Below are 16516 nucleotides of genomic sequence, written 5' to 3'. Positions count from 1 at the left end.
GCTCTTTCTCGGATAAAAATGATATATCACCATGTTTGAGCCCAATTTGACCTATTCACATTGTATACTCTCTCACGCACATCATCTATCTAGGTCACTCTCTCCAACCCGTCTCACTCTTTCGATCGCACGGTGATGCTATGTGATCGGTTGACCTTGCTTCCTCCCACGCACAAAATATATCTACACGTCTGTGACTGGATCATCTCTCAAGCTCTATCTTACAGCCCTCACCCTTGCCAAAAAGCTCAATCGGACAATATCTCTCCAGAGCATATATATTTGTTCAATGAATGTCGGACCACACTCACTTTGTCTCTCTATCTATATGCCTCTCGATTGACCTCGCTTTCTCACACCGTATCTTCCACGTATTGAAGCTATTATCTCTCCATCCCTCGCAAAGTCGGAGTTATTTACATTGCGAGGGGCATTCCAACCTTGGATTAATTTGTGTAGGCATTTATTCCGGTCGGTTTAGATTATATTTTCGTAGCATTCGGCCCACAACTACTCCAAACACCGTTGCAACCCACGCAACTCTCCTAGTTGATTTCCCTCTGGCTCGGTCATCGCTCTCTCACACGTCCTTTCTCGCCTTCAACGTCGCACCATGGTATTATTGAAAAAAACTATGTTGTTCTCTTTAATTATTATAAATAAGCTACAAAACTACACACCGATAGTCCACTTGGAATGGAACAAATACCCACAAATTAAAGTGCTACAAACTACACACCGAGGGGACCACATGTCATGAAACAAATTTGGACCCATATACAAATTAAAAAAAATAAAGGACAAGGATCGAACATGCGACCGGGCCTTCAAGCCGCACGTCAATAGGCAACATACGTAGAATAGCAATGTTTGTTGTACCCCCTTTATTCACATAATGTTTTTATATTACCACAGCCTAATTAATGGATAACATGTAATATTATTTTTAGTACTATTCGCCTTCACTTACTGGTGGGTTCCATGTGTGCTCTCTCTCTCTCTCTCCTCCCCATCTGCGTTTAGACGCATGGCCAAACAGGAAGAACTCGCGGGAGATGTTGCCGTTGACCATATCTAGACGCGTTCACAAGTCATGGCACCAGTTTCACGTACTAGCAGCACTAGTCAGTGTGTACGTGCAATGAACGTTAATTTGGAAGTATATTAAGTGCATGCGGATATTAACTACTAGGATATTATTTGCGTGTTGTCATGTGATTAGCACTATTTTTGGCATGAAATTAACTACACGCTAAACATGTTGAGCACTCGACATTGAAGCAGTCTAGGTCGTTGGATTACAAGGAATACATGTGGCTTGATGACATTTTATATTTAATTTGATACGGCTCTAGCAGAACATTCAATTGATCAAACCATACATTTCGTTCAGTCTGACTCCGACTTTAAATTATACGACGATCGATATAAAATAAACGGAAGTGATAAACGTTCGGATTTTAAGCATGGCAACCCGAACGTTTTTCATGGCAAATTTAGATTACGCGGCGGCGACGGGGGTGTCTCGCGATGGGAAGCGGCTCCTCTGTCGTGCTCTGTGTGTCTTCGGGCCACTGACCGACAGCAACGGCGGCGTCTTGCATCGTTGTTGACGTACTACTGGACGTTGGCCTAGCTTCAAGGAAGGCCAAAATGTTCTGGACTTCAGAGCGAGTCAACTGGCGGGAGGAGGCGACTGGCGTTGGTGCAAGGAAGCGGTCGATGGTGGCCATCCATGCCGCTGAGGGGGGCACTGGCACCCGCGCGGGGACATGCGCTGTCAACGGCGCGGCGGAGACATTCGTGTGCACGGGCACCGGCATGGGCGTGCACGTCAGTGCACGCGCAGGCGCATGCGCTGGTAGGTGCACGGGCACCGGCACGGGCGTGCGCGTTAGTGCACGCGCAGGCGCATGCGCTGGCAGGTGCACGGGTGCGTGAAAGTCGGCGGGACCTCGTGGAACCCCGTGGGATCAAGCTCGGTGACAATGTGCGGCTCCCAGCCCATCAATGCCACGGGGATGGGCGCTGGTGCAGTCGGGGCGACGGGAGCCGGAACGGGAGCGGGGACAAGCGCGGCGTCTTCCCGCAAGGCCAGTTCAAGCTCGTCCCAAAGCGCCTTATGTTCGTGAGACTCTGGCTGGGTGTTTTCCTCAGGAAACTGGAACACTAAGGCAGAGCATCGTGATGCGGCATGGCGTACGTTTAGGTCAGGCTATTTGGAGGTAGACGACGGGAGAATCAGAGAGGAAGAGAGAGGATTGTAGCGATACCGGGTAGTGCGGGGTTGAATTTAAACTGCGGCGCCAGCGACATTAAAAGTGGGAGCAGTTGGGACGACGGTGGGTGGTGGAGCCTGGTCAAAGGGCTTGCCTCCCGGTGAGCCTGCACAGCTGTCTGCTCGCACGCCTCCCTGACAGCTGGTGCAGCGGTCTACTCGCACGCCTCCCATCGACTCACACGCTTGCTTGGACGGCACCTGTCGATGAGAAGCGGGGACTCGTGGAGGCACGTAAACGCCCACGGTTTCAATAGTGAAAGCGTTCGCCTTAACGTGACAGGTCTTTGTTACAAAATACCTTGGCTCTTCATTTGTGCAACTTGTCATAAGCAGCTTGTCTCAAATTGAAGAAAAAACTTACGAAGTAATATTTGTGCCATATCACATGACCATGCTTAGTTTCAAGAATTTATGCTCACTTTTGGATTTTCTGAAATTTAAGATCCAGGATTCGAAACAATATCATAACCTGCATCATGCAATAATTTTTCAAGCCGTACATCTGTCATGTTGTATTTCTTAAGAAAGGATTTGGTCAAACATTTTGCTTAGTTAGACTTCAGACAAGTTATATATGCAGAGTAAAAGGATAATCCCTCCGTACCAGTGCATTGCCTGACATATTAACTCAAGTACTAGGCACAAACAAACGGGCTCAATTCTGTGCTCATCCTGGTGTAGTAGTAGTAGTAGTAGTAGTAGTAGTAGTAGTAGGCAATGCAGTTGACAGGTGACCTTAACGAGCGGCGACCAAGGGAATTGAACCGTGCTCGGCACGGTAGGTAACGTTGTCTAGTTACTAAAGCATCCCTCCGTTGTTCATCGGTAGTCATTATGGACCGGGGACATGAGGGGAATTTCCTAGGGCTGGAATTCTGGCCGCCAGATATTTCGACTTGAAACGCTGAGGCTCGACTGGTTGGGGTTGCCTAATGTGCATACCACGCACGCCACCGAAGGACACGAGCCCGGTTTTTTTTAGGATCAACACGAGCCAAGGTTTGGCTGGTACGGCGTTGGGTCCTACCATTCGAGAATATGAAAGGAACCTTTTAAATTGCCGAACGAATCTATGTGTATTACAATACCTGTATTTTCCTTGCAAATACTAATCTCAATGTGGTAATTGATTTATGACGAGTTGTTGAATTAGAGTGAGTTTGTGATATAGTGATCTCAACGTGGATTTCACATTTCATGGTATCCCTAGTAAGTTTTCCAATGCAAATTCAAATTTGAAAGATGAACAATATGGAGGTGAGAAAACTTTGTATGTATCAAGCATATGACCACACACACACAGAGAGAGAGAGAGAGAGAGACACACACGCACGAACACAACAAGAATCCAATAAGTATAGTGCATCTATTTTTCGAAACCATGCATGTATGACACGAATTCAAAAATACTCCTTCTATTCCTAAAGTTTAGTCTTTTAGAGAGTTCAACAAGTGACTACATACGGAGAAAAATAAGTGAATCTAGAATATAAAATATGTCTATATACATCCGTATGTGGCAGTCCATTTGAAGCCTCTAAAAAGACTAATATTTAGGAACGAAGGGAGTAAAATGTAAGACATCCATGGTCCTCGGTTCAATATTTAAAATGAACATGAAACTGAAACATGAATATTAAGTCTAGTACTACAATACATGCAAATGTTGTGTTTAGGCGGAGCTATGATTGTTGGGGGTCAACCCCTCGACCTTAGATAAAATTGTGGAGCTTTGTTTAGGGTTGTTTAGATTATATTTGTCCCCACCCTCCCATCCACCGATTGGTTGTGCATCCCCCACCCCTCCTCCCCGGGAGAATATCATGTGCCCCCATACCTTAGATGCTATATGCCGATATGAGTTGCTTGGAGCTTGTAGATCTGAGATATAGCAGCTCACATGATGTGTATTAATATTTTTGCAGGAAACCTTGATGAGTTTGAGAATTTCACACAATTTGTACAAAAACTACTTAGATGCCCTTTGATCCCATATCCAACGACCTCGAAGCTCGTATCACCGTAGCATCTAAGATGAAGGAGGACATCATATTCTCCTGTATGTAAGAATATCATGTGCTACCACACCTTAGATGCCTTGGTGATACAAGCTCTTCGGAGGCATTGGATTTGTGACCCAACACCTCCTCGGTGGTTCGAATGGTTTTTTGCAGAAAAGCCCCAAAAGAGTTCGGCCACTGCTTACAAGCACAAAGACTGCTCAGATGCCATTGGATCTCAGATCAAACGACCTCCAAGCTCGTATCGCCATAGCATCCAAGCTGCGATAGCACCTTATGTTTTCTCGCACGGGAGAGTATGAGGTGCTCCTACACCGTAGATTCTATGGTGATACGAGTTCACTGAGATCTAATGGTCCAGAGTAGGAGGTTTGAATGTTTTTGCAATATACGGCTGATAGAGTTTGGGAAATGCGCAGAAAGTACAAGTACTACGCATGTGCCATCTGATCACTGATCATACGACCTAGATGCTCATATCACTGTAGCGGGTAATTAAGCTATGGGGAGCACCTAATATGAGAACCGGGGAGCCGTTGGATCGAAGATGCAGCGGCACACACGAGGCCTGAATGTTTTATTTGCAAAAAAACCTTTGGAGAGTTTGGAAATTGCGAATAATTGCAAATACTACTCCCAAGCCATTGGATCTCACTTCCAATGGTGTAAAGACTCGTATCACCATAGTATCTCAGCTGCGGGGTGGATGTGATATTCTATGCCACTGTCATTTTTGTTCATAAACTTGCAAAATACGTGTAACTCGTGTCATTACTTGTCTAACCGCACAAAGTGTTTGTTCAAAAAAACCATCCTACACTGAAATATCAGAACAACACACGGGGGTCCCACTTGTCATTAATCAAATTTGGACCTAAAACTAACAAATCTGAAAGACGAGATTCGAACTGGCAACCTAGACTACAAAGCGTAAGTCGATAGCCTGAAAAAACGAACGGTTGTTGGCTTTGTCCCATAACTTGATTTTATACAGTACTTGCGTTGAGTAGAGTAGAGGGAGTGCCTCGTCAACACATGCATGACCGTTGTCTCACTTACTGGTGGGTCCCAGGTCTGCGATCTCAATCTCTCTTCTCTCAATCGTCTAACCTTTGCATGGGCACACACGAAGAGTGGCGCTAGCTTGCCGTGGTGTTATTACAACTAAAAAAACTTGGAAAATAGAAGAATCGCCTAGAACAAGAGACGTTGTGGCTGGTCGAGACGGAGCTAACCACATCTATCCTCCGTGCCACGTTTGCATGATGAAGCTGTGTGGCTTGTGGGGTGTTCTCGACCGACTGGCTGGGTCCTGAGGTCAAACCATAGGTACTACGTCTGATACAGTATATTTTTACATGCACATTTTTCCTCCGTGCCGAGATGTGGCACACCCTACCGCACGGTTTCGGGGTCCTCCCGGGTGGTGCACACATATATTCTTCCTGACGTGGGACGCCCTACCGCGCGTTTTCTGGGTCCTCCTCAGTCGTAGCGCCGAAGCAAGTAAATGAGTCGTCAAATCATGAAAGACCACCTTTCCCGCCGAGTACATCAGTGAAGCACGGTGGCTAGCTAGTTGGGCTAGTTCGGCCGATTAGCTAGGCCGCCGCCACATTTGTTTTTTCACCCCTTTTTTATCTACTTGTCGGCAGGTAAATTTAAATATCCACCACGGCATTGCTCTGGTGTTTGGGTGTGGCGGGATTTTTAATTTTTTGATTGATGGGAGCAGACATGGCAGGATTTTTAATTTTTTGATTGATGGGAGCAGGCGCGGTAGAAATTAGTCATGATGACTCCGCCTGTAAAAACCCACTACTCCCTGATGTGAGAAGTAGTCGACTGGTGTTTTACCGTGGTGAAAACCAAAAGATTCCTCGCTCCCTCCGCCTTCCCGTAGATTGCATTGCCTTTCAGCCGTTTCGCCCCCTTTGCTTCCTCTCCCCATTGCTTCTACCTGGTGCCATGGCGGCGCAGCAGATCACAGAGTCCGAGGTGAGGCTCCTGACATAGGAGCTCCATGCCAAGGATGCGGAGCTTAGGGCCAAGGACGTGGAGCTCCGTGAGCTCAAGCAGGAGAGGAGTAACATGCTCCTCCGTTATGTGCGGGAGTTCACGGAGCTTCAAAAGCGGCAGGCGTCCACCACAAAGATGCTCGAGGCGTCGGCGGTGTTGCTGCAGAAAGCGGGAGATATGATAGGCCGTCAGGGGAGCCGGCTGGAGCACAAGCGGGCTGATTGTGACGAGGTCCAGGATCACCTCAGCCACTTGGTGAACCAAGTTGCCATTCACGTGTTGCGGCTGTGCGATGCCTACTGTCGTGCCAGCGCGACGATGTCGGCCGTCGGGCTAAACCCGTTCGACCACCCGGTCGACTTCAACGAGCTGCGGCTTCCTGACCCGGTCTCCTTCTTCACCTATATATCCGAGGAGCTGAGCCGTCTCCGCGTGATGGTGGGGGCTGAGCTAGACAAGGAGGGGTTGCGGGCTGCCGTCGCCATTGCCGGGCGAATCCTTTCAGGGCTCCGTCACCAGAATCCATTCGTGCCATTGGACGCCGTCTTTGATGAGCTGGCTCCCGTCGACCGGGAGCGGGCTCTGCGGGCGGTTGCACCCTGCATCACCAACATCATGCGCCTCGAGAAGCAGAGGGACTTCGGTGGTGTTTAGATACCCTCTGCATGGGCATGTCCATGTCTCGGCACAACATGACCGTTGGATCAAACTCAGACGGTGCAGATCAGTCACTGTAGCACAAAGCGTGTGGGTGTGTTTGGTTGCATTCTCATCTCAATATAGTTGTTTCTTCTTCGTGTATTTTTGTCAACATACTAGTGTGGACTCATGCACCCTTCATGCACTCTCCCAAACACCCAAAAGTGGGTCGAGAAGGGAACTTTTGCTCCCATCCCTTGCACCCTTCATACACCCTGCCTAACACTATTCGTGCTTCATATGTTTCATGTTTCGTGGAGTACTGTAGCACCATACTCTCCATGCGCTATGGACCTAGTTCTATTAACATTGATCTCACCATTCATTCTCGACCGGACAGTCGAAAAAGCGGTACTATGTTACATATAGGAGTAGTTGACATGCGCACAACATCATTTGTTATCGTCATATCTTACTACACTAGCAACAGGATTGTGTAGTACTGACGTATGAACCACTGCACATTCCTAGTAGTAGGAGCACTGTGTATGTTCAAGTGGCTGCCGTGTTTCGCACTCGTCCGTCGTAAGAGTGGAAACGCTTGCTGTAATCATTTTTTTCTTCAGAAAAACAGTGGACACGCTCTACCGTGCGGATCCTCCTCCAGCCATGCACTAAATTACTCACTTTCGCCGACGTGTGGGACAAGCAGCACCTGGGTCCACCAGCCATGCACTAAATTACTCCATAGTAGAGTGATGGTAGACTACCCCGATCGAACCGCCGCAGTAATGCCCAATGAGCCGTCAAATCACAAAACCCCCTCCTTTCCAGCAGTAAGTTGGACGGACGAAGCAACCATCATTTCACTCTTCTCTCTCAGCTTCCTCTCTTGAGGAAAACCCCCAGTCGCTTCACTTCTCCCACATCTCGTTCCTCCTTTCACTCTTCTCTCTCAGCTTCCTCTCTTGGATGGACGCCAGAGCACCGGCCGACGTGATGTCTATGGCTCTGGCCAAAATCGTCGAGGCTCATGGTACGAAGAAGCGCAAGCACCCCGCCGAGACTACCGCAGACAATCTCAAAGCCATCGCCCTGTCCAAGCCCCCCTCTCCGGGATCCCTCATTAAGCAAGTCCAAGTAATGTCTCTTGTTGATGATATTTTTCTCGATCTTGATCGTGTTTTTTCATCTAGCACGCAGTACTAGTACTGGTAGTACAACTTTCTGGGTGATCTTGCATGTGATTTTAGTGTGGCAAATGACGGTTCTAAATTCCTCTTTTGACAAAAACATGCGAGAGGTTGACACTGATTTCTTATAGATTACTTTCAACTACTCCCTCTGTCCCAAATTTCTTGTCTAAGATTTGTCTAGATACGGATGTATCTAAAACTAAAATGTGACTTGATACATCCGTATCTAGATAAATCTAAGACAAGAATTTTGGGACGGAGGGAGTACTTTATGAACATCAATGCTACCTTTTAAGAGGGTATATTTGCCTTAGTAACTTGTGTTATGGATATTGCATGTAATCCCTCTGCTCTCATGCCTTTGAAGACATGTTCTAGTGTCTTTGTTCACTCATTTCTGTGCGTATATGTAGTCATATATGGAGTATAATATCGAAAATCATCTTATATTTTTGAACGGAGGTAGTAATAAAATATGGTTTCTGTTTGAATTAGAACTAGGTCCGCGGTGGAGATGAAGTTCTCAAAGTCATGCCGTGTGAACTGGAAGACCTGATGATGAGTTCTACTGCTGAACTATCCAGCTATTGTGTCCTTGTCACCATGTGTCCTGAACTAGTGTTTTCCTGTAGCATTGTTGTCAGGCGTGTTCTCGAGGCTGTACTTGACCACAACAATTTCCTGGCTGTGCCTTCAAATAAGAAGGGTGTGGTTCTTGTAAAGCTTCCCAACAAATCTGATGCGGCCTGTCTTCATCGTCATCTTTATGAGTGGAAAGAACACTCTGTTAGGTTCTCCAAGGCTGATAAGATGGTGATGGTGCATGTAGACATCTCACACGAAGTCCATGGCCTAGTCAGTTATGCGGGGTTCATCCCGTAGGTCGGTGGCAAGAAATAGTCTGCAGAGTTTAGTTAGTACAACTTTGCTTGTCTGTAGTAAGTACTATTGTCCAGTACTTGATTTGTGTTTGTGAACCCTGTATTGTTTATTAGTACTGCCGCTTTTGGTGTGTGGTCAGTCCTGAGAACGGTCTATGTTAATGTTTGTCCACTCAATTCAGTCTGTATATTTTGAAGTATCCATATCATATTTTTTGTGAGGACGGTTTATCAATTATGGTTACACTCCAATATGTATGCATTGGAGGGTTTATCGCACCCACCAGGATTTCCAGTCCCATGGATGTTCGGTCCATACGATTTGTCACGACCTTTGGACTGTCCTGCTTGTGGGAGTAGGCGGGGCCCCTGCATGCCACGCGTAGTTGGACGATCAATCTTCTGTTTAGTACTTCAACATAGTGATTTCCTGGTAAGGATTCACTCGTGTCACATCAAGTAAATCTTATTGATTTACTATCTAAATCTTATTGATTTAATGTCATGTTTTCTTTCTTTTCCTGTAATTTTAAATTGCAGGTTTTGCCATGTGACATTCATCACAGAATAAACCGTTTGGTTTGCTCTATGATGGCTATTTTTGCAGGTTTCACTTCTTATGTCGTGTCAGTAACGAAGGCACTGTCCCTCACTTATATTACTGGAAAAAATTGGATCAGTCTGTTGTCTGAGTACAAGTCGAATCCCTATGATGAACTGCAGTTTGGTTTAACAAAAACGCCACAATTAGTCCTTCTCGCGTTTAAAAGAAATGAAGAAAAAAATTGGATCATGATCATGGATCCTAGTCAAGTTAGAAAGCTGATCATAGCAGATCAGACACGATCGCCGTTGTCTCGCACAGATCGAGCACCGTTAGTTGCTCTAGCACTGATAGCAGTAGCAGCTCAGTCTGATCCAGCTGAGGATTAGCCACCGACCGCGTCACCGGATCAGACTGATCTACCGGAGGATCGGGCATCGACACCGGCACCTGCTCCGACACCGGCACCAGCTCTACAAGGAGCACTATCTCCGGCAGCAGCAGCGGCTTCGGCACCTACACCAACACTTGCACTTGCATCTGCTTCGGCCCATGCAGTTGCACCAGCAATAGACTGGGCTATAGTTCGCACTTCATATACCAAAGTCCTTACAAAAACCGACATGTCCACCTTCTTGGTAAGCATTGGCCGCCCAAGTGCTTCGTTCTTTTTTCTTTCCATGTTGTTTCACATGATTCACTGTGTTGATCTAACTGTTTGGGTATGTCTTCTTGTTTGCAAACAGAGAATTCCTAGAGCAACGAGGGAGTCGTTCAACAATCCGGGCGACCGCGGCGAAGTTTCTCTTACCATGCGTAGCCTTGCTGTGAATGAACCTGCTCAATATACCGTAAGTACAAAGGATGGTCGCATGATGATTGATGCTAAAGGATGGTCAAGGTTCAAATCTAAATCATATCTTGCGGTAGGGGATGATGTCAAAATCAAACTTTCTCGGCAAGGAGAGCTGGTCCAAATCAACTTTGAAATTCTTCAGTAGCAGCACGCAACTGCCGAACTGATCTATCCTCCGAGAGATTTTGATGTAATAATCTGGCATGGTGAAACAAGTGTCCTGTGTGTATAAGTAGTACGACAGTATTATTTATCACATGGTATATCGTTGATAGAATTGCAACTCTGTTTGCTGGTTAGAAACTGTTGTTCGATTTCATTCCAACAGCTGCCGTGCTTTATTCAATTTTGTGTATTCGCCTTGCGACAGCATCTAAAACCAGCGTCGTATCGATCACTTGCAATATGAAAAGCGCTGAGGTAGAACACATGTGCCCCCAAACATGTAGGGTCGGCCTGCGGCCCAAAGTCCAACCGTGAGCCTATCTGAGTATTATATTCTCAGTTGAACCCCCATAAAAAAAAGTTGAACCCCCATAATGCCCGTGCGTTGCAGAGGGAGTATATTTCTCGGCAAGGTGAGCCTGTGATATAAAAGATTTGTATATTTCTTTACAGAGGGAGTATCTCTCTGTCAAAAAAATATGTATGTGTAACTAGTTACTCCTGTCTTTCTACTTCCTTTCACTGATATGTGGGGCAACCAGCAACGGGGTCCACGTGCCATATGCACAAATTAGAGTGCACAACTTCACGGTAGACACACCCCGGTCGTAGCACCGCAGTAATGCCCAATGAGCCGTCAAATCACAATCCCCCTTTCCAGCTTTAGCAGTAAGATGGACGGACGAAGCAGCAATATTTCACTGGGTCTGAATCCCCTTCTCCCTCGTCTGCTTGTTCAGAGAAAACCCCCTCTCGGCGATTGCATAGGGTTTTCTCATGGAGAACCAGGTACGAATTCTTCATCCATCCCCGATAAATCCAAGTCCCTTGGTCGCAGGTAATCCTAGGATGGCATCCGCCGCCGTTGATGCATTTTTCTTCCTACTGAATCTAGTGTGTTTCATTTGCAGTGCCCAAAGTGCGATTACCCTACAGGTTTCTGCGCCCTCGGCGAGACTCCACACTTGTTCCTTCTCACCCTAACACAGCATTTTGAAACGCACACAGTATGTTCCTAGAATCCTCTTTTCTATCCGGGAGGGTGGGTGTTTTTTTAACATGTTGTGTTCTCATATTATTTTTCCTGCAGTGTATTATTTGCTCTGCCAGAACACATGTACTCAAGATGCTCGGCCTTGCCATAACTGAATACACTAGTTTAATGGTCACAGTGAAGACAAGCCATGGATATAAGTTCTGAGTTGGGTTCATGAACCAAGAAGATCGCTGCTTTTTTTATGGCCGAACTTGGATAAACTTTCTCTAGTATTACAGACAGAAAGTTGGCACACAAATGTTGATGGAAATAGCAGAACCTGGTCTCATCTTCACTGTGATCTTCCACCCCGACGTCGTTCCAATTGTTCATCCATGTTAGTTTTGTATCTGGTTCTTGCTTGTTGCCTCGATTACTTCTTAATCCACCTATTCTGTCTAACTAATCACAATTTAACTTTAGAAGTAGAAACGAATCTCTCACGAAGATGCTACTTCTAACTAATATTTTCTTATATTTGGTGGCATGTGTAGGTTTTTTAGAGTTAAGCAGTTTGCCCGTTTGTTACTCTGTAATAACTCGGCTGTTACTAATGGCACTGAAGTTGACTGGATCGACATCCACAAGTTCCTACACTTTATTGATCGTCTTGAGGTCCTTGTGGGGCGTTTCAATGGTGGAAGGCCACGTGGGATATGTGTGCCACTGCTGCACTCGTTGAAGAGGTCCAACTGTGTTGAGAAACTTATGGTACGAGCTGTTTTCTGTTATATATGTTGTTCATAAACTATTGCTTATACACAGTTTTACAGCTGTGATCTTCTTGAAACAGGAACTGCCGAGTTCTATTGTTCCTATACAGATGCCTGACCATGGTCGGGTCAGACTTGTGCTTGGTCACAACAGGATGTTTATGTTGACCTACTCAATTCCCCTTGGAGATGAAAAGTTATTATTCATGGGTGGTCTCAAATAATGAAGGCCCGTCCATCTTGGAGAATAGGACAGAAGATTATGTTCATGCTTTTCCATGGCTCAAAGGCGAATAATCTGTTTATTGACCATGTTGCGAGATGAAGCCGCTTTCAGAAGGTTGTGGATGTGCGGGGTGGCGCCTGGGCCTTGTCCTGGGACTTGGCAGCCACACCCTTGGTTAACTGTAGGCAAAGTAGCGCTGTTCGAGGCGTGCTTTGTACGGTTGAACCTGTATAAGTACTCATACTGTTTTCAGCTTTGGTTGTTAAGTGCCCCTGCTGGTTTCAGTTAAGGTTGTTAAGTACTCCTGCTGCTTTTACAGTCTATCGTGTTTCTTCAGTCCTGTCTTCCTCCAGCCGCCAAAACCAAACCAGCGTCGGCAGGGCCGCCTGCTTCCACCTCCCATGGCTGGTTGTGCCTCAGCGCACGCATCACCGCCCCACTATCTCCTAAATCGTTAACGTCGACGTCCTCCGTGCGCTTTGGTGCGCTCACCGTGGCGCCGCCCTGTTGCGTTGTCAACATGGTCAACAAACAACAGGAATCGGCAGAAGTATGTGGAGAGGATGATAGTAGGGGCCCACCACATCAGCGTATGGAAAAATAAAATGCTTCCTCCTAGTGTTTTCCTGACATCTGGGACCCACGACATTGTGAGCGTATATAGTCAATAGACAAGAGAACAGCACAAGATCGGCTAACACCTGGGACGTAGCTACTCGAGCAGTATTTTGTTTGTTTCGTATTGTTGAGACAGAGCAGGGTTTGAACTGGGCTGTGGCCCGTCTAGCCCAGGCTTATATTTTATGTTCAGCATGTGACCAGCCCAGCTATTTTTTCTTTGTGAAAATGAGCCCAATTTATTTTTTCTGAAGAATACCCAATCCAGGCCTACTTATTTTTCTACGCCCTGATGGGCTGCAACTCTTTCAAGACACCTGCAAATCTTGAAAGTAATATGAAATGGGTTGTAAATATAAAAACAGATGACAAATTGGCAATTACTTTATAATTTCTGAATTTTTTCACATTTTCATATTCCTATTTCACTGGGCATTAACCTAATTTAAATATATCTTCAAAGTACTTTAAATCTGGCTCGACATTTCGGTATTAAAAATAGTTTGGAACCCACAGAAATATGCGAAATTTGCCCTGGCCAACCAAAAAAATGACTGCAATAAATTGCATAAGAAGTTGCCATGAGCTAAATATATATTATTAAAAAAAGAGGGAGTGGTCTGACTTGTGGGCCTGTTTAGTTGACGCGTATGCAAGATTTTTTTTAGTTATTATATATGTCAACAAATGATTCTAGCAGACATAACCGTTGGATGTCAATCCAACGGCCGTCGTGTTTCTTCAATCTCTGATCTTCTTGCTCCAGCCGCCAAAGCAGCGCCGGCGAGACCGCCTACTCCCGCCTCCCGTGGCCGGCTGTGCTGCCGCGCAGGCCTCAGCGCCCCCTACTACTCCCACCGCTGGCCTGGGCATCCCTCTACTCACCCACACCCCATGTTATTCTGCGGCGATGGCAGCCTCACACCGCAGCCGAACCGGTGAACCCTCGTACTCCTCTCCGCGCGGGCTTCCACTGCCGCGTATTCCCCGGCTCCACGTAGTCCCCTTCCTAGGCCTCGCCGTCGTCCACCGCCGTGGTGCTGTTAGCACGGCGTGGTCAATGTGGTCAACGACCGACTTCCATCGGAAGAGTACTGTGCGTGGAGAGGCTGACAGTTGGGTCCACGGCAGCCGCAAGGAAGTGCCTCCTTATTACGCGGAAAATAATTATTCCTCCACCTGACAGCAGGGACCCACCAGACGGGCCACCAGTATTTCACGAAAAAATATGTTTCCCCCTGACTGCTGGGACCCACAGGACGGGCCACCGTATTTCGTGAAAAAAACGCCCCCCCCCCCCGTTGTCAGCTCGGACCCACCGGAAGTGCCTCCTTATTACGCACAAAAAAATGAATACCCCCTGTTAGCTGGGACCCACCTTGGTGGGAGGCTGACTTGTGGGCCTACTAAGTTGACTGGGACGGAGGCCTTTGTCAACTTTAGTCAATATATGAACGATTCTAGGTCCAGTGACCGTACGATGTCCATCCAACGGCCATAGTGCTTCTTCAACCTCTGGTCTTCTTCCTCCAGACGCCCAAAGCAGCGCCGGTCGTGCTGCCTCCTCCTGCCGGCTATGATGCCGCGGAGGCCTCACCGCCCCCTACTACTCCCACCACTGGCCAGGCCATCCCTCTACGCACCCACACCCCCTGTTATTCTACAGCGACGGCAGCCTCACACCGCAGCCGAACGAGTGAACCCTCATACTCCTCTACGCGTGGGCATCCACTGCCGCGTCTTCCCCAGCTCCGCGTCGTACCCTTCCTAGGTCTCGCCGTCGTCCACCGCCCTGGTGCTCTCGACGCGGTGTGGTCAACATGGTCAAGGAATGGCTTTCATCGAACATGGACTATACGTGGATAGGCTGACAGTTGGGTCCACGGCTGTAGCAAGGAAGTGCCGCCTTATTACGCGCAAAATAATTATTCCTCCACCTGACAGTGGGGACCCACCAGACGGGCCATCATATTTCGCGAAAAAAATGTTTCCCCCTGACTGCTGGGACCCACCAGCTACATCTTCACACGCAAGGAAGTGCGTCCGAAAAAAAACAATTCGCCCCCCTGACTGCTGGGTCCCACCAGCTACATCTTCGCACGCAAGGAAGTCCGTCCGAAAAAAAAATGATTGGCCCCCCTTACTGTTGGGACCCACCAGCTACATCTTCGCACACAAGGAAGTGCGTCTGGGCAAAAAAAAAATGATTCCCCCTCCTGACTGCTGGGACCCAGCAGCTACACCTTCGCACGCAAGGAAGTGTGTCCGGGCAAAAAAACAAAATGATTCGCCCCCCTAACTGCTGGGACCCACCAGCTACATCTTCGCAGGCAAGGAAGTGCCTGACAGTCGGGACCCACCTAGTCGAAGCGTACGTAGTGTTGTCATTCTGGTCGCGAGCGTGTACGTACATATATACTAGTCAATGTAGAGGCATGCACGTGTCGTTGTAGAGGCGCGCACGTAGCATGTACACGTACGTATAGCGGCTAGGGTGCAAGAAAGAAAATACGGCCACGTATGTACATACGGGCAGGGTCTCAAACGCCTACTCGTCAATACGTATGGCCAGGGCTCGTGTACATGGCTAGGTCAGAACGGAGAAACAGTGTCGTCGTCGTGTTCATGGGGAGGCAACGGAATGCGTTGTGTTCATGGGGAGGCAACGCAATGCTCGTGTTCATCGGGAGGCAACAAAATGCGTGGGAGCCAACCGGCTGGGTCGGAACAGAATGCGTGGTCGTGTTCATCGGAAGGGCTTGGATGGAATAGGCGATGGAAACGAGGCCTGGCGTACCGCAAAACGGAGGAAACGGCTTTGTGTTCGACCGGCCACGTTTGAAATGGGATCCTGTTCATCGGGAGGGGCCCGGCGTACCGCAAAACGGAGGAAACAGACCTCATACGGTTGAAACAGGGGTCTTGTTGATTGGGAGGGGTGTGGCGTACCGCAAAATGGAGGAAACGGACTTGTGTTGGAGCGCTACGGTCGAAACGGGGGTCATGTTGATCAGGAGGGGTGTGGCGTACCGCAAAACGGGACTCCACGAGATACTATTAATCTCCACCGTCGACCTCCTCCAGCCTCCACGGGCTACCGTCGACCTGCTCTAGCCTCCATAGGCTCCTGTTCATCCAGCCTCCATCGCGCGCTACTCCACCGGCTACTGTTCAACCACCCCTCCACCGTCTACTGTTCATCCAGCCCTCCACACCACGGGGTCCTGTTCAACCACCCCTCCACGGGCACCCCTCCACCGTCTACTGTTCATCTAGCCCCCCACACCCCAGGGTCCTGTTCATCCAGAGGCAACGCCACCG

Source organism: Triticum dicoccoides, chromosome 3A (genome assembly GCF_002162155.2).
Source record: "Triticum dicoccoides isolate Atlit2015 ecotype Zavitan chromosome 3A, WEW_v2.0, whole genome shotgun sequence".
NCBI lineage: Eukaryota > Viridiplantae > Streptophyta > Magnoliopsida > Poales > Poaceae > Triticum > Triticum dicoccoides.
The sequence above is the reverse complement of the archived record's forward strand: the minus strand, read 5'-3'. Positions refer to the sequence as shown.